This window comes from Triturus cristatus, chromosome 8, assembly GCF_964204655.1.
Source record: "Triturus cristatus chromosome 8, aTriCri1.1, whole genome shotgun sequence".
NCBI classification, from domain to species: domain Eukaryota; kingdom Metazoa; phylum Chordata; class Amphibia; order Caudata; family Salamandridae; genus Triturus; species Triturus cristatus.
Window position 1 is genome coordinate 759,443,432 of NC_140591.1, and position 23,934 is coordinate 759,467,365.

Here is a 23,934-nt window from a genome sequence, read left to right on the forward strand (position 1 = left end):
AGAGTAAGGGTTTGTGTTATTATTGTGGTAAGAGCCAGGGTTGAGGGATGCAATGGAGTTATGGTAAGGCTAGAATTTGGGATTTGGTTAGCATTAGGATCCTCAGGTCCTCGTGCCAGCTCCCCCTGCGACAGTTCTCTTGTCCAGCTTGCCCGCAGTCAGCTACCCTCTGCTGCTTGTCCACCTGCTGCCCTCTGCTTGTGCCTCCTCTGCTCGTTTCTTGCTCAGCTTTGCCTTTTCTGCTTGTTTTCTTCCCTCTGTTTTGCCTTTCTGCTCATTTTTCTGCCCTCTGTTTTGCCTTTTCTGGCTCATTTTTCTGCCCTCTGTTCTGCCTTTCCTGCTCATTTTCTGCCCTCTGTTTTGCCCTTTTCTGATCATTTTTCTGCCCTCTGTTCTGCCTTTCCTGCTCATTTTTCTGCCCTCTGTTTTGCCTTTTCTGGCTCATTTTTCTGCCCTCTGTTCTGCCTTTCCTGCTCATTTTTCTGCCCTCTGTTTTGCCCTTTTCTGATCATTTTTCTGCCCTCTGTTTCGGATTTTCTACTTGTTTTCATGCCCTCTGTTTTGCCCCCTTCTGCTCTGTTTTGCCTTTTCTGCTTGTATTTCTACCCTTTTATGCTCTTTCATTTTTCTGCCCTCTGTTTTGCCTTTTTCTCCCTCCTCCTGCCGTTTCCTCAAGACCTGTCTTTTCGATAGAGACCTTCCACCCCAGCGCCCAGATACCCCCAGGAGTGACAGTGCTGTGCTCTACAAATGCTGATTGATTGATTAGAAAAATTAAAGAAGTAAGTGTTGTTGTAAGGGATGGTGTGGTAGAAATGTAACATGGGAGGCAGTATGGGGAACACTGCCAGAAAATGAAACACAACATTGCGTAAATGTAAGAGGTTAGGTTAATGTAGAGGATGGAGTAACAGTTATGCTTTTGCAAAAGGGGTAATGTATATTTATTAAAATTCGCAAACGTAGCTGTAATAATTTTATTTTTTTTACCTATTTTGTATTTTCAATAGAAAGGCATGCAAGCCACAACTTTTTTTTTACTTCTGTGTTTTCACCGCTTTTAAATCTTCTTTTTCACATTCACAATTGTTTTAGCAATGAGAGAAGAGAGGGATTGTGATAAAAATCGTTTGATAGAGAATATAAAAAATGGCGCATACACTGTAAAAAACTAACGAAAAAGGGAAAGTCAAGTTATAAGTGGATGTGCTTGGGAGGGTGCCAGGAAGTCAAACTATAAAATCAGAGACAGTCTGGCAGTAAGCGTCAGAAAAACACAGGTGAGAGAGAGAGAGAGAGAGAGAGAGCGAGAGAGAGAGAAGGGAGTTCAAAAGGAAGATAGGTGGAGTAAACAAAGAGTAATTAAAGAGGTGTGCAGAAGTAGTACATAGAAAACGCATGAGAGAAAGTAAAGGCAACCAGGGTAAAAAAGAGACTGTAAATATAGTTTGAGTGGAGAAAACAAACAGAAAGAATACCGTGTGTAAAAAGTATTGGAGGACATGAAACATGAGGTAAGGTGAGGCATCAATAAACAGGAGAGGAAAGGGCGTAGTGAGGAGGGGGCGTCTAAATGAAACAGATATTGAGAAAACAGAGTTACAGGAGGGCCAGGGTGAGACAAAGAGGACTGGATAGAGAGTGAGGAACGGGTTGGTAAGGGAAGTGAAGCGAAGGCGCAGGGAGGGGGAAGAGAAGGATGGAAGCGAAGCTTAGAGGAGTGAGAGGTAAGAAACAGAGAAAGGTAGAGGGAAGACGGAAAGATGAGGGAGGCGGAGGAGAGGAGGTTAGGGAACATATAGAGAAACAGAGATAGGAGCGAGAAGAAACGAATCACACAATAAGACAGAGACATGAGAGAACGCAGATGGAGAGAAGACATGAAAGAAGAACAAACGCAAATCCTTCTTAAATTCTTAAACGATGCTTTACTTTTAATTCGTTCAGAAACAGTGCAATACCTCTTACTGTGAAGCTGCCTACTGACTTTAACAAGGACCCTCACGCACAAGAGAATGCCCTTCTTAAAGCTTATTTTTGTTGCAGAAGCTACAGTTTGCAGTGCGCACATAATTCTCCACGTCCCTGTCAGCCACATCGCGAGAAAGCGCTCGCAACCCATTACCCAGGCCTGAAGCTCGCCGGCCTTTCTCCGTCCCCCTGCCCAGGGCAGAAAGTATTCCAAAGCCCGGGGTATTTGGACAACCCCTTCTTGCACCCGGGCCTAGCGGGCGCAGATTTCAGTGGCGCAGCAGGTGCAGTGGCCCAGGGGCCCTAGTTTGTGAAGGGCCATTTCTGCCACCATTATAGAAGGGGCCCATTTCCCTAGTTTGTATTAGGGCCCATTGCACCCTTCCCTCGCTACTGCCTGACTCAGTCATTCCCTGCACAACATCAAGAAACAGCGGACTTACTTGCACTAAGCCGGGGCTTTAGTTGGAGACCAGGGACGGGTTGGCGGCAGGATACTCGGAGCAGAGAAAAGTGACCCCGGGCAGCAGCACGCCACAGCAGGGCGATGCCAGCCTCACACTCGGTTCCCTGTCACTCTCCCTCTAAGTCAACACGGATGAAATTAAAAAGTTAATGATTAACAAACGACAGAAATTATCTACATTTTGTTGTACGTTGTTGCCACGCCTCTGTACTTTTGCCAAAATATTTGTAAGGCGCTATTTTTAGGCGCTGTTTCAGATCAGGTGCAGACGATGACTGACAGAGCATTCAAAAGTTCCTTATCACAGGTCTGATTGAATTTCATGACCTCACTTCCTTACTGGCGTCTTTGTGGTGTCTCTCCTCGCCCCGGTTCACCTATATTCCCCACTGTTACTCGAGCTATGAAATATGCTAGACCACAGTGCATCCTCCCACAGGAAAAGAGGAAAACATCTAATATTTAACGACTTGGACCCAGTGGTAAATTCCTAAGGGTGTGCAAAATGAGCTTTGAGTAATTATTCAACATTTTGGGAAAATCACATACATTTTGCATAATTACACAAAATGCAAAACTGCCATTTTGGTGCTGTATTGCTGCTCGAAATGCGGTCTAACGTTCTCTGTGGACGCAAGGATGCATTTTGCACTGAAAAACTAGTGCAAAAAACCCAAAAGTACCGCAAACAACATCTGCACAAAGTCTGTTCTTCGCATTGTTCCCGTGCATTCGCTGTCATTTTCACTGTGAGTGGCACATTAACATTAAGGGCCTCATTATGATGTCCGGCGTAAAGCCATATGACAGCTCGTTGGAGGATTTCCGGCCGACATCAGAGGTTTCCGTCTGACCGCCGTATTACGATACTGGTAGTCGCAGAGAAACCCGCAGGGTTATACCGCTCCGCTTCCAACAGGCTCATGGAGCCCGTCGGTGCAGCGGTCGGAAATGTAATCCACAAATGGCAGCAGAGCCAGCCTCGGCTCCGCCATCGGGATTACAATTTCGCTTTCCGCCTGCCATTTAATGGCGGTCCGCCTGCCATGAAAAGGCAGGCAGAAAGTGACTTTCGGGGCCCCCAGCAGGGACCCCTTTACCCCTGGCCCTCCGCTATAGAGCTTGTGGAGCACCTGTGGTGCCCCCCCTAAAAATCCCTGCACCATGTGGAGGGCACCACATGGTGCCTGCCACACGGTGCAGGGATGCTTAAACTCTGCATTTTTTCCATTGCGGCTTGTGCTGTGAGTGGCAGCACAACCTGCAATGGTAAAGATACAGGATCCGACCGCCAGCACAGCGGTCAGATTGTAATGTGGGAAGGGGACTTCGGACTCCTTGTCGGGCGGCCCGCTTCCGCTACGATGCCAGTTTGATGCGTGTTCATCAGTGAAAGTGCATAATTAGGCAATGAAGCATAATATCATAATTTCGAGCACTTCTTGTAACGAGTAATGCAAAATTACTGAAATTATGCTAATTATGCTGGTATAATGCAAATATCGCCCAAACCTAGAGTTCTTTCTAAAACTCTTTAACTGAGAGGTCTATTGACAAATGCATTATGGAGTACCTGCCCTTGTGTGTTGCCCCAAAACATCTAAAATGGTAATAAAATAAATAGGGAAAATTCACATACAATTAGACCCTCTTTGTACTTTTTGCTGTTAGGGAGTTGGATGTTTCATGGGTAATTCACAAGGGCAAGTAAGGGTACGCATAAGACTACTTCTACTGATAGCAGTATGAAAGAATGGTGTTTCCACCATGCAAACTCAGAACTCCGCTATCCCTACTTTTATAGGTCTTTATCTCGAACTGAGGCTGAAATCATCTATTATATACCAATGATAGTGTAGCATAATTTGCCCCACAGTAATGACAGAGAGAAATACATTTGAAAACCATAAAGGTTTATCAACACATTAGTAAAGTTACATAGATGGCACACAAAGCGCACTTGTCCCCCCCCTCAACATCACCAGACTTCTCCACTCTCTCAAAGAGACACCTGAGTCAGCTTTGGTCTTCACAGTGTGGACGTTTTATTAAATTAACTTTCTGGCCAATTATTCCATTGGCCTTACTTATTTATTTGTAGAATCTTTTAAAACACTTTTCTTAAAAACACCACAGCATTCAAATAAATCTCAAAATTCACGCATTGTCATTATATTTACATCCCGCCCTCAAAGGGGCCTTTGCTTTACCTTCGGGCTGTGCCAGCAGGCCACAACCAAGATAGCCTGCTCTCCTTAGGTTGACTGCCCTCCAGTCAACAGAGCCGCAGGTAAATAATCTGCCACCACTTGTGACAGCCAACGGCTTCCAGGGTAGAGCTAGAGAATCCAGAGCCACCAGCAGGTCAGCCCCAAATCTCTCGCCAGCCCGGAGCCCATGATGAATTTTAAAACCTGTTCTGGGGTCAAAAATGGCACCGACTAACGGAGTCCCTGTCATTCCTCTTGCCCAGGACCCCGCCAGTACCCCGAGACCCCGCTTAACTCGAAACCCTAACTTCAGGGATGGGTGGGTGGGGAACTTGTAATGCGACCTCCGACTCCGGCAGGCGAGTGGACAAAGAGGGGGCGTCTTCCAGCTCGCTGGCTTTTCAAGCCTCGCGCCCAACGCAAATCACTTCCGGGGTCACCCTGCCTTACTTCCTCCCTACGCTACACATTTCCGGTTTTTGCCCCCTAGCGGCTTATCCACTTCCGGGTTATGTGACCCGGAAGGGAGATCCCTACTCTGACGTCACTTTGCTGCCACTAACGGCGCCACGCCCCCGAGGTGTGGTGGCGCCCTTCATAGATGGCACACAAAGCGCACTTGTCCCCCCCCCCCTCAACATCACCAGACTTCTCCACTCTCTCAAAGAGACACCTGAGTCAGCTTTGGTCTTCACAGTGTGGACGTTTTATTAAATTAACTTTCTGGCCAATTATTCCATTGGCCTTTCTTATTTATTTGTAGAATCTTTTAAAACACTTTTCTTAAAAACACCACAGCATTCAAATAAATCTCAAAATTCACGCATTGTCATTATATTTACATCCCGCCCTCAAAAGGGCCTTTGCTTTACCTTCGGGCTGTGTCAGCAGGCCACAACCAAGATAGCCTGCTCTCCTTAGGTTGACTGCCCTCCAGTCAACAGAGCCGCAGGTAAATAATCTGCCACCACTTGTGACAGCCAACGGCTTCCAGGGTAGAGATAGAGAATCCAGAGCCACCAGCAGGTCAGCCCCAAATCTCTTGCCAGCCCGGAGCCCATGATGAATTTCAAAACCTGTTCTGGGGTCAAAAATGGCACCGACTAACGGAGTCCCTGTCATTCCTCTTGCCCAGGACCCCGCCACAGGGCGAGGTGCTTACTGGCAGACTCGACCTCCCCCTCCGCGCTCGAATGCCTCTGCAATGGCTCCCAGCACTGTCTGTATGAACAAGTCATTACCTGCGTCGGACAAATGTACCCCGTCCGCCGCATAAAGTTCTAGCTTTGATGTTTGTATCAACTTATGCCTTATGGTCCGGATGCTTGATTTCTTTAAGATCTCCGCCACTGACTGATTTAGTCTCCTTACTGACTTATTCACTGCCCTCAGGGGAGCTCCCCGCGCCCAAACTTGCCTTGGTATAACTTCAGACCATAACAATAACGTATTGGGGAGCATTTTCCTGACCACAGCGAGGACTGAAAACAAGGACTCTTTCACGCCCCTCCTTCCCTCCGGGATCATATCGTTACCTCCTGAATGTAGCGCTAATAGATCGGGGGTAGGCATGCCTCTGTTCAAGGCCCCCCGCAAGTCGTTCAGTACTTCAGCCAAATGTTGTCCGCCTATCCCCACCCAATGGTGTTCGAATCCATTTCCCTCCTGTCTCGTTTCCCCGCGTGAGTTCTTGAAGGCAAGCCCCGCCCTGCGAATAAAAGAGTGGCCGCACCAACATATTTGGTGCTTCTGAGACGTAGAACCTAGAGTAAGTAGAGATGGAACGCAGTCAAGCAGGACAGTGGGAGGCAAAAGGAGGCAACCAGAAAGACTCAAACTAATTGAGGGCGAACATAACGCTCAAAGCACGCAGACTTCCAACGGCCTACCCTCTTAATTGTCTCATCAGGTAGCCCCAGCCCCGCCGCCGTTGTGGCCGCGCCGATGCGGAACGAATGAGATGTGAAATCAGTTGCGTCTACGCCCAATCTAATCAGAGCAAGCTTACATACCCTGGTGAACTGGAATCTAGTGAGGGGGATACCGTCAGCATGCAACAGAAACCTACTATCTTCCTCCTGTGGCCTAATTTGAAGAAATTCCCTCGTCAGACTTACTGCCCCCAGCTGGGACCAAGTGCCTTTACCTAACTGGTCTGTCTTTGATTTCCGGACCCTGACTCTCAGGGTTTCCCCCGACAGAATTAGGTCCTCGCACCATATGCCCCCTACCCTGTCTGCCTTAGAGGCAGGGATCAGTTCAGAGATCCTAAATGCCCCAAAAAAGGCTAATGCATAAGCTACTCTAAATAATTGCGTCTCGTATGGCGAGAAGCAGATCTTGGGCAGTATCTCCAGGATATTCACCAACCTGCTTACATCTATGGGTCTCCTACTGTCCTTGACCCCCGGGGTTAAGCGTTCCCAGCCCTTCACAGCTCTCCTCACCCTAGGATCCTTTGTTGGGTCTGCAGCCCCCCCTAGACCGGCAAAGAAAGCCATTGCCGATAATTGTCTTTTCATCATTGCTACTGACTTCCCACTGGATTTCTGATGTACTATGAAACTCAAGACACTCGTAGGTGCCCCAAAACATCTAAAATGGTAATAAAATAAATAGGGAAAATTCACATACAATTAATCCCTCTTTTTACTTTTTGCTGTTAGGGAGTTGGATCTTTCATGGGTAATTCACAAGGGCAAGTAAGGGTACGCATAAGACTACTTCTACTGATAGCGGTATGAAAGAATGGTGTTTCCACCATGCAAACTCAGAACTCCGCTATACCTACTTTTATAGGTCCTTATCTCGAACTGAGGCTGAAATCATCTATTATATACCAATGATAGTGTAGCATAATTTGCCCCACAGTAATGACAGAGAGAAATACATTTGAAAACCATAAAGGTTTATCAACACATTAGTAAAGTTACAATTTCCAAATCAAATCTGTTTAGTAATGAATGTATATTCACCTGACTACAGCATATGTGAATACAGTCCAGGCAAGTTCAAAAGGCAAATACGAAGTCAAGTTATTTAAACATAGAATAGCTAAATAAGAGCAGATTCTGTTCCCCCTGAAGTGAAGCTCCCTAGTACTGAACTAAAATTGTGGGCAAAGCCGGGGAATTCATAAGCTGCAGTTGTCAGCAAGTATACATTTCTGAAAAATCTAAAAGAAGGTTCCAATCAGGGCAAGAAGAGATGTGCCTGCTCAAGAAATTAACTCTATGAGCTGAAATAGAAGGAGGATTTGGGTCGCAAGTGTAGGAAACAGACGTCATCATCAACGGTTTACTGGAGTAAGTCTAACTGTCTATTCCAGAATACGCAATTAAATCAAGAATTTTAGCATAAAGATACAACTCCTATACTCCCCACGGAGAAGGAACAAATCATAATTAACTTTCACAATGTGCCTGGTGTCGGTCCACTTTTCACAAGTAATCCAATGTAGGATTTTCGATCACCATGGCCTTCACGGGTATCACAAAAGGGAGGATTCTCCTTCCATGTGTCACTTCACACACAGGAGCTTAGAATCCCTGATCAATGCATTAAGACACAACAGCAATGACTTTCAAACAGAACTCTAACAGTAGCAATGCAGTTAACACGATTGTGGCAACTCTTGCCGCCTGCAACGAGAAAAAATGTATGCACAGCAAGCAAAAATAAATTTAATTTAAAATGGAGTGTGTTACCTGAGGACTACAATGACTCCGGCTAAGTTAACATCAACAGACTCTAACTATAGTTAATCGTTAATCTAAAAATCACTCATTATAGTCAAGGTATAGATAAAATATCAGGTGAATATATGTAAGTAATGAGTATATGTGTTTTACATTGGCATGTCATTAAATACAAATGAAAAAATAGTAGCACTGCGTCATCACTACTTTCTGTACTCATAAATGCTTTCGTGAATTAACCCCTAAAGTTTGAAATTTAGTGATACACAAGGCACTACTTACTTAGCTAACTCTTTCGAGAGGCACTTTAGTGACTTTTTGCATAAGGTCCTTGACAATGATTATGTTTACAAAATATAATTTTAAAAAATGTGGGATTTTTGTGTATGCATTCCCATACTCTTACCTATATTTGACTTTTTCAACTTTATTTTTGAAGTTTCAAAGACAGGAAGAGTTACAAACGACAACAACAAAGTATCACATAGACCCAAAACTTATTTCAAATGTCAAATAACACAGGCTAATATACGATTCACACTTGAGTGAGTAAAGCTATTCAGCAAGCTAAAGAGAGAGTAGATCAAGTTCCCCAGCAGGATCTCCTTTATCCTGGCGAATAGTCCAAGAATGTCAAGAATAAGAGCGTCCAATTCATTAAGACTTTTTCCAACGAGTCTCATAATGTCAGGAGAATTTTCAACAAGTATTGGTATGTTCTCAGAACTGCTGAGGTATTGAGTAAATACGTAGGTACAGCACAACAGGTCACGTTCAGGAGAAGTCACTTGTTGAGGGACAGTTTAAGTCACAATTTCAGCACCAAACTCAACCCCATGGGCACTTCTCGACAGAGGGGGGCTTCTTCTGCTGTAGGAATTGTAGAGCTAATAGCAGTAATTCTAGTATTTTTAAATTAATTATCCTCAATACATCCAGGGAATTTGTGATCATAAAATTCCTCCTGATCTGCAGCATGGAATACTGTGTTTATTGCTTAATATGTCCATGTGGCATGATGTATAAAGGAGCACCATTCACAAGGCCAAAAAACATGTCTCAGAACATATGAGGGTGATACGTTGCAATGAGAAACAATACCCGTGGCAAGACATTTTGCGGAAATGCACTTCCAAAATGACAACCTACTCCAATTCAGAGTATTGGATACCATTGAGCCTGGTGTCAGTAGGGGCAACAGAAAAAAGAAATTATGCAAACTAGAATCAAGATATATTCCTGATTTTGACACAAATAGCACCCTTTGGTTTAAATTTTGAGGAAGAAATGGCAGTTTATTTGAGCGAAGCGAGTGTGTTTTACACAGTTTATGCTTCAGCTTTCTGACTTCTTAAGTGTTATGTTGCAACTGGTTTTTAATTGATATTTTTGTTGTTGTTTTCACTTAGGCATCTGCACTTGACCTGTAATGAGCATAGTCAGCCTATTCACATTTGTTAGAGATTATGAAGATTTTTCCTGATTTGAGTCATGAAGATTTGCCCACTTGGGCTTGATTGTGTGCAAGTATTGGCTATGGGCTGACTTACCCATTTAATGATTTCGCAGTGGGGGACAATATTAGAAACTGTGAAATTTGCATTTGCATATTTAACGCCCTATTTTTATGATTATTGCAATTATGAGATTGTTTTTGTTTTAGGCGACCTAATATTGGTCTCAGCATTGCTTTGATTCAGTTTCAATATGACTGCCATTTTGCACATTTTTACTATGACTTGAATGGATGCATTTGATGCTGTACCGTGGAGTCCTTGCAAGCATTAAGTAACTTTAGTACATTATTATGTGAGCCAACAGTACAATGCATGGTGAACGTTGTTTAATAGTACTAAGTTTGGGTACTCACTGGAATACACACTGCCAGATATATTTTGTTATAACCCCTCATTATGCATTGCATGATGATCTACTTTCAGAATCGATTCATACTTGAATGGCAGCTGTTTTCTTTATTTGTATACTGATTTTATTTCGTACGGACGTACAGCCATTGAGGAATTAACCATACCAGACAATTGTGCTTTAAAACTAGCCCTTGATGTAACCTTGATTATTTTAATTATTCATAACATATATTGGGGCATATCAGCAAGGCGAGGCGTTTTTGGCCGAAAAGCTGCGATAATTTTATCGCCTAATTAGCAAGCTCAAGCTTACGCGTGAAAACTTGCGTTAGTGTAGGAGTTCCTAACGCCCAGCTTTGCACCTCTAATGAGATGCAAAGTGGGCGTTCCTGACCTGACATGACAGGAGAAATGTCGCTAAGCGTCATTTCTCCTATCATCAAGCCCCACGCTATAAAGCATAGCGGCAAGAAAAGTAGCGATAACCCCTGTTATCGCTACTTTCCTTACGCCTGCTTCAGGACTGACTTAGCCATGATATCCTATTGAAGGTGGATATCATGGCTAAGTTTGTGAGTCCCTATCATCAAGCTAACGCCACATTGCGTGAGATTATCGCTGGGTTTCCAGCGATAATCTCACATTAGGCAGTTAGCATGAGGATTTTTATCGCTTTTGAGATCAGCGTTGCTAATAGCACGCTATCTCAGCGATAAAAATCCATGCTAGCCGGCGATAATTATCCTAGCGCTAAGTGCGCTTAGCGATAATTATCGCCGGTTGTTGCTGATATGCCCCATTGTTGCTAATATGTACATGCTTGATTAACAGACATGGCTGTGATCATTTACTTATAACTGTTTATGTTGTTTCACATCATAACTCAACATGCGTGGTCACTATATACATTCCAAAGTGGCGTGTGTTTCACTAGTTACTGCAGTGTTTTATGTGGGGACTAGTCCCTTCCCATTGTTTATGTAATGTGCACTACATCACATTGAAGGTGTGTGCTTCACTTTGGGACCTGTGAGCAAGGCTACAGCTGAAATGCGTCAGGGCGAAGCCGATTTATTAAACTGAATCTTGCAACTACTGCAGATTCTGAATAATTCCTTGTTACGAGGAGGAGTGTATGAGTTGAAATTAAGGGATGCCAGAGCCCTAGTCAGACCGCCACTTAAAGAGCCCCAGGACCCCTGTATGTATGTATGTATATATGTGTTTGTATTTATATATATATTTATGTGCTTACCATTATAAGTATGGGATATAGTGGTAAACGATATTTTTGACACAATATTCTTGCCAACAATATTATTTACCACAATATTGTGTCAGTGAACCGTTTATGTGTCTTGGGTCCCATGTCATTACAGCACCTCCAGCACCTACCTGATGACCCAACATAAATAGCTTTCAATCTCACCAGAATAAAGTACCAGTATCAGAATATGATATGTTTTTCTCTGTATTGTGAGCAAATTATTTCCCACATACTTTCCTGGATTTTTTAAATTAAGGGTGTGGTTTAGAGTTCAGCGGATGGGTTACTCCATCTCAAACGTGATGGATATTCCTTCCTGTACCACTGGATATAATGGCCCTGTAATATGGAAGACGGAATATCCTTCACGTTTGTGATGGAGTAACCCATCCGCCGATCTCTAAATCAGGAGAGTTCTGTTTCTCACTTCTCCATTTACCTTCATTTTCCAGATAACTTTTCAGTGTCAATGTGATTATTTAATTGTTTCAAGACTCGGACAGGATCACAAAAAATATTTTGGTAGGTGATATAAGAGATTATTTGCAGTGTTTAATTGATGTAGCGGTTGCTGGTGGTGGCCATCTGCACTCATTTTTGGGGCATGGGATTTATTTTTCATTGTCAGACTTTTTTGAAGACTAACAGAGACGTTAAAAAGAAGCAGTGAAAATAGGAAAACAGAAACAAAGGTAGACAAAGAGTGTGATAAAGAGACACACGTAGGGTGTAGAAATTGTATTTTTTTTTCAAACAAATTTAATGATGTCCCCCTGCGAAAACTAGTTAAGTAGTACAGTATTTGATGTGAACACCATTTTCTACTGTATTGTGAAAGTGGATTTGAGGTAATTGTGTTCTTTGAAATCAAGCAGATTAAACACACAATGCATCATTACACAACAAAAAAAGGACACAATGACACATGTGACTACAAAATACAATTCTTCAAGACAACCCCAACACAAAGATGCAACTGTACCCCAGAACATCAAAAACAACAAAACAAAACAGCAGTACAACCCAGAGAATACCACAAAAACACAATAGAACAGAAATACAATAACAACAAAAACTTAACACAACGAATCAGTAAGACAACATAACAGTACAACAACCACAAAACACATATGATAACAATACAACATACCAATGCAAAACAATGGAAAAATAACACATTAAAACAATGCATCTTCACAATACAACATTACACCAAGATAACAAAACCAAAGACAAAAACACAGTGCAGTGACAACACAGAAAAAATCTCAACACTGCACAAAACACATTAAGAAGCCTTCACATCAACAACAAAACAGCAAAAGGTAGCTAAGTAATAACACACCGTCATCGCAACAAAATAACAGCATGGTACAACACAAATACAACAAAATACACAATTATGTCTAACAGAATACAACAACATACCATCACAACAGAATACAATATCAAAACTACAACACACAGAAATTCAATGCATCAACAAAGGAATAACACAATTTTGTTGTGTTGTCTTGTGCTATTGTAGGTTGTATTGGTGTGTTGTGTTTTTTGTGTTTTTCGGCTATGTTGTAACGCATTGTGGTTGTGTTTTTTGTGTTCTGTTGTGAAGTATTGTTGTGCTGTTGTGTTATTTTGATTTGCATTATGTTGTGTTTTGCCATTATTTTTTTATTGCTTCCTTTTGTAGTTGTGTTTTAGCTATTCTGATATGCTGTTATGCTTTTATGATGTAGTTGGTGTTCTGTTGTGGTTTTAGTGTACAGTGCTTTTACCATATTGGTATGTGGTAATTCGTTTTTTTGTTATTTAGGTGTTTTGATTGGTCTTGTGTTGTGCTAGTGTGCCTTTGAGTGGTGTTGTTGCATGCTATGTGGATTCTTTTACATGTAGGCCTCAATTAAGAGAGTTAAGGAGGAATTTAGAAAAGGACATGTGCCAACCCTCAGAAGGTGAGGCCATTGGTATTTACAAACGACACTTCTACAGCTGCAACAACCACAAAAGATCCAAACACTCATAAATTTACTGAAACGTAGACCTGGAGTAACTCCTGTACCACACAAGACCAACCACTGGTACTACAATGCCCTCCTTTAGAAAATAATCGAGGTATGGAGGTAGGGACTTACCATATATATCATGTGATCAAGGTCACTTGTTGACCGAAACGCGTAATGGCATGGAATTGTGAGAAATAAAGTATATTGCAGATCAAGAGGAGTTTGTGCTCTTTGTTCACTTCAAGGAAGTGGAAGGGCATTTGTTGGAATCCGATATATATATATATATATATATATATATATATATATATATATATATATATATATATATATATATATATATATATATATATATATATATATATATATATTCCCTGAAAAAAACAAAGGTTAAAGTGACGTTTTAGTTAGGTGAAAATGTCAGTAGGTCGCAGGACTGAGGCCGAAAAGCGTCATATGGATGGTTAAAGGAATAAAGAAGCACGTTAAATGGAGTCTGTCCCCGACATGTTTTGTTGAGTTTCCGAATAGATATAAAAAAATAAATATAGATAAATATATATAGAGAGAGATAGATAGATAGATAGATAGATAGATAGATAGATAGATAGATAGATAGATAGATATTCACTGAAAAAAACAAAGGTTAAAGTGACGTTCTAGTTAGGTGAAAAAACACTGAAATCTACCAGCTATGGATAGTAAGTATAGCTCATGCCCTAAAGTAACTAGTGAATTTCTAAGTTTTTTTAAATGTAAATTAAGATATGATTACAATTTCTAACTATAACATCACTTTATGCTTTGGTTTTTCCATGAATTTTAAGGTCTTTTTTTAATGTAAAATAAGATTTTATTACCATATTTAAAGCCAACCACACCCACGAGCATTGCCTTTGGCTGTGCACCACGTGGGAATGTGTGCAGGATCTGGCCTATGGCCAACCCACTGTGAGCGGTCAACACCAGGGTGCGCGCAGACTTTGGCTGTGTGCAGATTGAGGTTGTGAGCAAGGACTGTCCTGTGGCCAGGCTCTACAACCAACCCTAAAAGCGCATCACCTTATGCAGCACACAGCTGTCTGGCATGTGGAAAATGTGGTTGGTCAGGCAGTCTTACTGATTTTGTCAAAGTGTCACAACACCAAAATATTAAAAGTTTACCTTTTGGCTTTATCAAGGGGAGAGCATATCAATATGTATAAAGCAAATCTATAATCTTTGTCCAAAAATCACCAATAATTTTAATCAAATGTATATTTCCGTAATTCACACAATGCAGTGTTTAATAACAGTTATTGTTATTATTATAATAATGTTTAATACAGCTTTTTTGTTTTAAATCAACATGTCTGTAAGTCTTTCTTTCAGCATAGTTTTTATGATTGCATTTTGTGGGATGAAAAATGTTAAAAGTAAGACTCAGAGACATGGCTTGTTTTCCAAAAATAAAATCAATATATCACCACGTCTTTCTTTTTACATTTTACAGCCCACAAAATACAATACCAGGGTCCCAGGCCCAGCTCTCCCTGTGCTGCGGCATCAATTATGCTCATGTCTTCTCCTTGCTTTTTTCCTATTGTCATGGCTTTCTCCTTGCTTTTTCCACTTGTTTTTTGAGTGCCTATTCTCTGCCTTTCCCTCATTTTCACTGCTTTCTCCTTGCTTTTTCCTAATTTTCACTACTTTCTCATTGCTTTTTCCCTCATTTTGTGAATGCCTTCTCTTTGCTTTTCTCTAGTTTCCATTGCTTTCACCCAATTTCTCCCTTATTGCCGCTCACTCCTGCCACCCATTTTTCTGCCTCCCACTTAGCCCCGCTCACCGTCTCTCAGCAACTCTCCCTCCTACTTAGCTTAATAGAGGCCACAGCGCAACCCCTTGGAGCAGGTCCCATGTCCAGCTCTCCCCAAGCTGCTGCATCGCCCTTGTTCCTGTCTTCTCCATGCGTTTTTCATGTTTTCACTGCTTTCTCCTTGCTTTTTCTCTAATTTTTTGAGTGCCTCCTCCTTGCTTTTTCCTTGTTTTCTCTGATTTCTTATTGCTTTTCCTCTTGTTTTTTGAGTGCCTTCTTCTTGCTTTTCCTTTGTTTTCACTGCTTTCTCCGTGCTTTTTGAAAGCCCTCTCCTTGCTTTTCCCTTGTATTCATTGCTTTCTCCTTCCTTTTCCCATTTTTTTGAGTGCCTTCTCCTAGCTTTTCCCTTGTTTTCATTGCTTTCTCCTTGCTTTTTCCTTCGTTCTTTTGAGTGCTTTCTCCTTGCGTTTCCCTCGTGTTTATTGCTTTCTCCCTGTATCTCCCTCATTGCGGCTCCCGCCTGCCACCCATTATTCCCCACTTCCCACCAACCTCGCCCACTGCCTTCCAGCACCCCTTCCTCCTCCCAGGAACTACTTAATGGAGGCTACAGCACAACCCCATGGAGTAGGTCCTAGGCCCAGCTCTCCCTGTGCTGCTGCATCGCTCTTGTACCTGTCTTCTCCTTGCTTCTACCTTCTTTTGTGAGTGCTTTCTCCTTGCTTTTCCCTCATTTTCACTGTTTTCTCCTTGTTTTTCCCACGTTTTTGCAGCTTTCTGCTTGCTCTTCCCCCTGTTTTTTGAGTGCTTTCTCCTTGCTTTCCCCTAGTTTTCACTGCTTTCTCCTTGTTTTCACCCATTTTTTAGTGCCTTCTCCTTGCTTTAACCTTGTTTTCACTGCTTACTCCTAGCTTTTCCCCCCGTTTTTTGTGCCTTCTCCTGGCTTTTCCCTCTTTTTCCCTGCTTTCTCCTTGCTAGGAGTAGGTCCTAAGCCCAGTTTTTCTCATGCTGCGGCATCACTCTAACTCCTGTCTTCTCCTTGCTTCTTCCCCAGTATTTTTGAATGCTTTCTCTGTGCTTTTCCTTTATTTTTCACTGCTTTCTCCTTTCTTTCCCCCTAGCTTTTCCCTTGCTCTCCGTGCTTTCTCCTTGATTTTTCTCCCATTTTTGAGTGCCTTCTCCTTGCTTTACCCTAATTTTCACTGTTTTCTCCTTGCATTTTCCACGTTTTTTAGTGTCTTCTCCTTGCCAGGAAAGGGAGCACCTTAAGGCCCTTGTGGATTGACTGATTGATTAAATCATTAAAACAACCATAAGAGGGCCTTGCACTCCAGTTGAAGAGCATAGAGCTCAAGCTAGGAGTGTTTTAAAAAAATATGGCACGTTCTCCTGGAGTCATGGACTTAACGAACCACCACACAGTTTTTTGTTATGTTGCTGGGGGCTGTTGCACTCCATGTAGCCCAACACAACATAAAAACCTGCTTAATAGTGCCCTTGTCCCTTTTTTTTTATATCACTGAGCTTTAAAAAAAAGTGTAAATAGCTCTTGGAGGGCATTATGGGGAGCTCCTTCAAAGAGCAGTGAATAATAAATAAATAACAAATAAATGGGGTTCCTGCATGCCCACTTTTTAAAATATTGGCTCTGGGTCATGGGGTACCCAGGGCCTTATGAAGCTCGGGGAGTGGGACAAAAACCCCATTCCTATTTCTTTCAAGCACGGCCCCAGGATATGGGGTCTCTAGGGCCTTATGAACTCGGGGGGGCTGCATGCCCCCTCTCTCCTTTAATTTTACACTGGTCCTGAGGGATGGGTTCCCCAGGGCGTTAACCTGCTCAGGCGGGGGGGGGGCGCATCCCCCTCTTTGGTAAAGCCGGCAGCCCCAGCCAGCTCACCAGTTGACACACATCATGTGTGCCAAAGGGAGCCGGCATGTTTTTTTATTAGATGGGTGCCCTGGTGCCCACCCGCGGCACTCACAGCTCCATTTTTACTTGGGGCCGTGGGGGTAGCTCCAGGGCTCCTACTGCCAAAGGTGGCTGCCGCTACAGGGGCCGGACACTTTATTGATTATAGGTGGGTGCCCCGGTGCCCGGGATGCTGGGGCTTTCTGGGGCCTTGAGGTGAGGTTTCAGGGCCCCAATAGATCCAGCCAGCTCCCCGTGCAGGGGAAGATCACTTTCTTAATTTGAGATGGAAGCCCATGTGCTCACTCGGGGTACCTACAATGCAGGGGTTGTTGAGGGCCACATGGGGTACTCCACACCCCCACCGCCACAACTGGCTCCCCAGCCATCACCATACTGGTTGCTGCCAGGAGCCAGCACCTTTCCTTTGTTCCCACCAAGGTGGGAGCAAAGTTGAAATCCCCGCCTGGGAGAGTGTGGGCAGCTTATGCCTGCACTCTCCCAGGCAGGGACCCACAGTGTCCTGGGGAGGGAATCCCAGAATGCTGTGACGTATAGGGCTCCCATTTTTCTCTGCCCCCACTAGACCGAACACCCTGACACTTTCCATGAAAAAACTAAGCAAAAAAGAGCCCTTTTTAGGTCAAGTCTAGCGTTGCAGCACATGCGCTGCTCGCTTTGCAAAGCATATTGTAGTAGGGACAGATGTGGAAGTGTCGTGGAAGCCCCGCCCATATTTTTCATTGGCTGGCGTCATCGTCCATGGTAAATGCTGGCTTCCCATTGATATTGAGGCTTCTTAGTCCCTCCTTGTTACCGCCCTGTCTCCTTTTGGGACCGCCCATCAGGACTGGATCTTTTACTTGTGGTGTTACACTATCTACCACTGCTGCGCAGCCCTCGGACTGATGGAAGAAAAAGACCCGCGTGCTTTGGTATAGCAAGGAGCGTCTGTCTGTCTGTCCATCGCTATCATATGAAACTGTTCAGCGTGGCAGTAGTCACAAGCTGACGCTTTAAAAATAATTGCGTAATATGTCAGGGCAGAAAATGGGCAGCACGTGCTAGTATCGAGGAGGGCTTGAGTCCGTGCATCACTATAGCACCCATTTGATTAATTAAGTGCCGGGTGGTTGTCAACCCATAACCAAACTGTCAGATAGACACACACAAGCATAAATACTTGCAGAATGTACACAGATACACATACACAGCACAAAGGCAGAAGCGTGCAGCGTGCTGCAGTGCAGCTAAGAGCAGCAACAGGTGCCACACCAGGGAGACGGGTGCTACTCCGAGGACGACGTCGCTAACAATACTGGACATAGAGCGATAGCAAAAAAAAAAACTTGGGCAAAGGAAGGCGGTCGGGCTCACAGTAGGTGCACCCCGAGCCTGCAGGCTCATCCCAGAGTGACCTCACGCTTGGATTGGAGACCCTCGGCGAATCGTCAGTGTGAACAAGGGAGAGGCGCCTGGAGGCTCATATTGTTTTAGGACCCGTGGCGCTACATACAGATAAGCGACTGCACAAGAGGAGACGTGAGGTCTGCATTGGGAAGAAACGCGGTCAAGGGAACACCAGTACGTTCGCAGACCTGCAGTTCTTCATCCTGGACTGTACACACAAGCAGGCAGACAACAGAAAGCTATCCCAAGACACTATCCAGCAGGTGGAAGCTGACAGGTCGCTAGGTCGGCGGTTCAGGTGCTACAGGTGACGCCTTGAAGCCACTGCCCAGCCTAGTGGTATCTCGACACTGCCAGAACTTGCGGTGCCCACTGCCTTACCACCCTCTACTGGCTTTGTCTCAACGCCACCCACCGACAACGGAGACATGGAGGCAAAATTCGCTAATAGGTACGGAGGGGGCCGGGTGCCGCTGGTTGGGGTGGCGGTCTTAACGTACTCTGTAATTAAAATGGGTCTATCCCAGAAATTTGCTTTAAGGAATGCATAAACGTTGTGAATTGATGAATGTATTGCTCTAAAAAAGGGGGATTTATTTCGTGGGTGGGGTTTGTTCTCCTCTTAAGTGTGCCCCTTCCTCTCCAGCCCTTGCTTTCCTCTCACAATGAGGGCGGGACTGGTCATATTGCACCTGACATTTCCCAGTAGGCTGCAGACTAAGGGCTGCTTTCAGAGCAGGGCGGATGAGATCACACGGCGAGTCGGCAAAGTAAGAGCTGGGCTCCAGGAGGAGGCGGGATTCAGCTCTGTACCGTCAACTGCAGATACTCGACTCACTCAGAGTTCTGAAAACAATGGTTATTTCTTGCCTTCACGATACTGCCTGACTGAGCCCAATCGGTGAGTCCTTCCATTCCTTAGCGCCCGACTCCGGTCACTTTGGTTTTCTGTTGTCGTCCTGGATGTCCCAGTTGCTCCTCTTGCCCCGTCATAGACAGCCCGGCGAGGCGGCCTTCTTGAGACCCAGTTTTCCTACGCCTACTTTGTATTTGGCCTTCAATTGTTTGGATTTGATAATGCCCTAACACCGTCCATTCCCTTTGCAGGTTCCCCCTGGGACACATCCGCTGGTGCTGCATCCACCTTCTCCCTCAGTACACCAAGATTAAGGTGCTACTATTGACCTTCCCCCCACTGGAATCACCCTCCAGCATTTCTGCAGGTATTTTAGTTTTACCCCCTCTACCAATTTGGCCGTGACGGCTTCTGATACTATCTTGACACTATCCTCTCCCTTTCCTTCCTTCTCTACAGCACTTACAAATTGGTAACCTGGTCCAGAAGATGACCTGAACTGAATACAGAAATGCTGTCGACCATCCAATGCAACTTTGGGGACAACGTTCGTGGTTCATCAAATTAACTACCTTCTTTAAATCCTTGCAAATTAATTTGAAACACGTAAAAGTGTTTTTCTGTATATGTTGACATTCCTGTTTCCTTTGCAACCTTTTTTCGCTGTTTACACTTGTGCCGCTCACCTTGTTTTTCACGAGCACAAGTGTCCACAAGTTTGTACAGGTTACCCGTACATTTAGTGTAATATATAGCCTTCATTGCTTTTCTCTACTTTGTTTAAATATAGACAGATTCTCGCATTTGTTGCTACAACCATTAATGCCTCCCTGTCTCCTTCTTGCAACTATTGTGCATGCTTTCTAAAACTGTCTAAAGCTGCAACGCCAAATCGGCGATGCAGCGCGCAATGCAATTCGTTTTATTTATTTATTTATTTATTTACTCAACTCCGTTCTGCAGTATCCCGGAGTTTACTACCCCTCACCCTGCACTTCCCCCGCCCTGCAGCACTCCCTCGATGAGCCGCCACTGATCGAGTGCCAATTACTGAGATCTGCTAATCAAACTTCAGAATGGCAAATGGATTATTTGAGAGACGTTTGTTGGCAACTGATGTGAGATAGACATGTGATTTCATCGCAGAAGGAGAACATTTAAACACAGAGACCAATTCTGCAAGAAAGCGTCAGCAATCAAGTGCCATTGGATCTGGCTTCCAACTGTTAAAGCATAAAATTGGAGCAATGAGGAATGTCAAAACTTGGGCAATGTCTACCAATAGCTTTGATCTGTACAACGTTATCAATTCAGGAAGAACAGAACACTGAGTTTGTGTTTCATGAAAGGTTCAATGACAAAGGAGCCAGGGAGAAGCTCTAAACATTTGATCTTCATAGTGGACTCAGTCAAAATTCAGTGGTGCTAGAACAATTTTGAAAAAGTGGGGGTGGTGCCATCAATTTTACATCACTGAAGTCATAGAGATTGTGGAAAATCCAAGCACCACACAAAGAGCAATTGTAGAAAATGAACCATGCCCATTCAGCATGGCCTGGTAGCACGCTCTTATTTAAAGACAGCACATTTTTTGTTTAAATGTGCACAAAGATGCAGTTGTACTGATAAAACTATATAGCGCACAAAAGATAATGCATGAAAATTGGGTTTTAGCAAATGTATATCATTTGTGCAAACCGGGTTAAAGTGTCTTGATTTGTTTTGATCCTTTTACAACTACCAAAAATGTACTTCATTGTACTTTTGTTTCTGCTACAATATTTTGGAATGTTTGTACAGTTCATTTAGAGCCATTTTAAATTTTGCACTGTGTTAAAAAAAATTGACATCCTACAGTCAATCCTTTCACATTCCATGTACTCCAGCAAGATTGTAATAAAGTTCAGTGTCCAAAAGGCTCTCAATTTGGAGTCAGAAAAAGAAACGTATACAGCTATACCCATGTTAACAATAAGCAGCAATTGTCAGACTACAGAGCCTGACATTTGACCTTTATTTTGGATGGATAAGAAATGAGACAAGATAAAAAAATGCATGTTTCACCTCCTGAACCTCCTCATGATTATTTGGGGGCAGCACCCCTATTTCAAGCGCCTATGTAAAAAATCATCAAGTACCAGTCACAAACTGGCCCTGCAGAACTTACAAAACTGATAAACTTTCATAATACGCTCAATCAATCTATCAATCAGCATATTTGTACATCGCCTGTCACCCCTGGGGATATATGGCCGCTGGGGTGCGAGTTCTCTTTCGAAAAGCCAGGTCTTGGGGAAACAGCAGAAAGAGGGAAGAAATTAGCAGAAAAAGGCAAAACAGAGGGAAGAAGAACAGTGAGTAGAAGCCGAACAACTGAGGGCAGAAAATCGAGCAGAAAAAGCTAGATATAGCAGAAAAGGCGATACAGCGAAGAAGAGGGAAAAATAGAGAGGAGAAAAACGAGCAGAATAGGCCAAACAGAGGGCAGAAAAATTAGCAGAAAAAGGCAAAACAGAGGGCAGAAAACAAGCAGAAAAGGCGTTTGTGCCTGCTTTGTGTGCCCCTGGGGCACTTTTGTATTAGAGAAGGGGCCACAGACAATTGTGTATCCCCTTCTGTAATACCAATAGTGCTGGCGCACATAAAGCGCCAGCACTATCTGCAGGGGGCGTTCCCTCATTTACATGGGGGCATGCCCAATGTAAATGAGGGAATCACTTTGCCTCTTCGCTCACGCTGCATTGCAGGTGTGGGCACAGAGGCAAAGAAACTGTCAAGAGTTGCGTTCACAGTGCGCCACCTAGAAGGTGGTGCACTGTGAGTGCGTCCCCTGAGAGTAGCCCTCTGGAGGGTTCTCTCTTAATGCCTCTTTCACAGACACGATATGTTTGAGAAGCCGCACTTAATACGTTTTGATTGACCTTTTGCTGATGACGATTCGTTTTGGTGATAATTCACAATGCCTGTATTCACTGACTTTTTCAGGATACAAAACTGAATACATTGATGGTAACCTTATTAAGGTTCCTTAATTTGATATTTTTAAGCCATTTCTCATCCATAGTCTCGTGATTTTCCATGTTTTTCCAGGATCTTCAGGTGAGCAGAATTCTTATATATATTTTCACCTATGAACCACTACAGTTCCTATATCTTTTATAGGTTGCTACCATTTTTTGTGGTTTTAACTGAAGAAGTCGCCATCAGATTCATTGAAAGGGGTCCAAATGTCGCCTTGTTGATCATAACCCTTTCTCATATGAAGTCGGACACCACAGACTCCTGGATATTTGTCACATTGGATTCCTAATACTTTGGGGCAGATTTACAATTCCTTGTGCATCCCTGCAAATCTGCAGGGATGCGCCCGGAAACTTGCGACACGCATTACAATCGTTGCTCCACCACGGATGCGCCACAGTTACAATGCGGCGTGCCATGGCGCAAGGAAATGCAGATGCGTGTCGCATCTGCCGGCGTAAGGTTGGCGCAGTGCTGGAGTCGTGTCGCGGGCAGGATGCATCTCCAGCACTGTTCCAACCCAGCCAATCTGCAACATGGTGCGTCAAGCCTCACGCCTGCTTCAAGCAGGCTTAAGGTTTTGACGCAGTGGCTTCGGAAAAGTGACTGAGTGAAATCTTGTAGATTTCACTCAGGCACTTTTCTGAGACGTTCCTGCGATGGAACGCCCACCCTGCGACGGAACGCCCACATGAAACCCGATGCAGGTTTCATGTGGCGCATGGCTTTACAACATGTCGCATCTCCCTAGTTGCGTCACGTTGTAATTCCGTTGCAGCATGGTGCTAGCTTTACGCCGCCGCTGCGTCACAGAAGTGATGCAACGGCGGCGCAAAAGTGTGTATGTTTTTGTATATGTGTTGCATGTGCACCCTGTTGTCCTTCACTTGCACTGCGCCTTCGCTAGGAGCACCTATATGTTATTTTGGAACTGTTGTTACACTCATGGTTGTAATAGTTATATTCATGCTCTGTGAATTATACCGGATGAATAAATCCTTTGTTTGTCACATTGATTGTGTTGCAATGGCAGGAATGGCAAAAAAAATAGCTCCTGCAAAATCATGAAATTATCTGCTTGAATGATTCCTCATGGCACTGTATTTTTATATGGCTTCACTACCCAGCTATCCTGTGATTCAAGGGTCCTCGTATTTGTTTTGATCTCCATACCCTGCAGTTGCGTGGGACCAGGGCCAGCTGCATGCTTAGTATATCTATCAATCTTTCACTACAGAGGAGGCAAGTTGCTTTTGTCTTTGACCATGGACTTGTTGTATGGTACTCAGTCAGAAGCAATCCATAACTCTCACAACTGCCATGCAAACCATAACTTGCACACTAAGTTTTCCACTGTACACTTGCACCTATTTCAACTGTGTGTCCACTCACTCAAATATGTGTGGCATTACTAACAGTTACTAGTTTTCTCAGACTATGTGACCTCGGTCTCA

At 43.7% G+C, this 23,934-nt stretch overlaps 1 protein-coding gene across 3 annotated transcripts in view; it reads right to left on the reverse strand.

The window, feature by feature from the left end:
* CLDN34 (claudin 34) overlaps nt 1-2,529 on the reverse strand; it is a 249,360-nt gene extending 246,831 nt beyond the window's left edge. For 2 of the 3 annotated variants that reach the window (XM_085620453.1, XM_085620458.1), the window contains exon 1: nt 2,415-2,490. The gene's annotated coding sequence lies outside the window, so the exon portion shown is untranslated. Of the gene's footprint in view, nt 1-2,414 lie in introns of all 3 variants that reach the window. The other variant, XM_085620454.1, reaches the window with a different exon arrangement.
* Between the last annotated feature and the right edge of the window lie 21,405 nt (nt 2,530-23,934).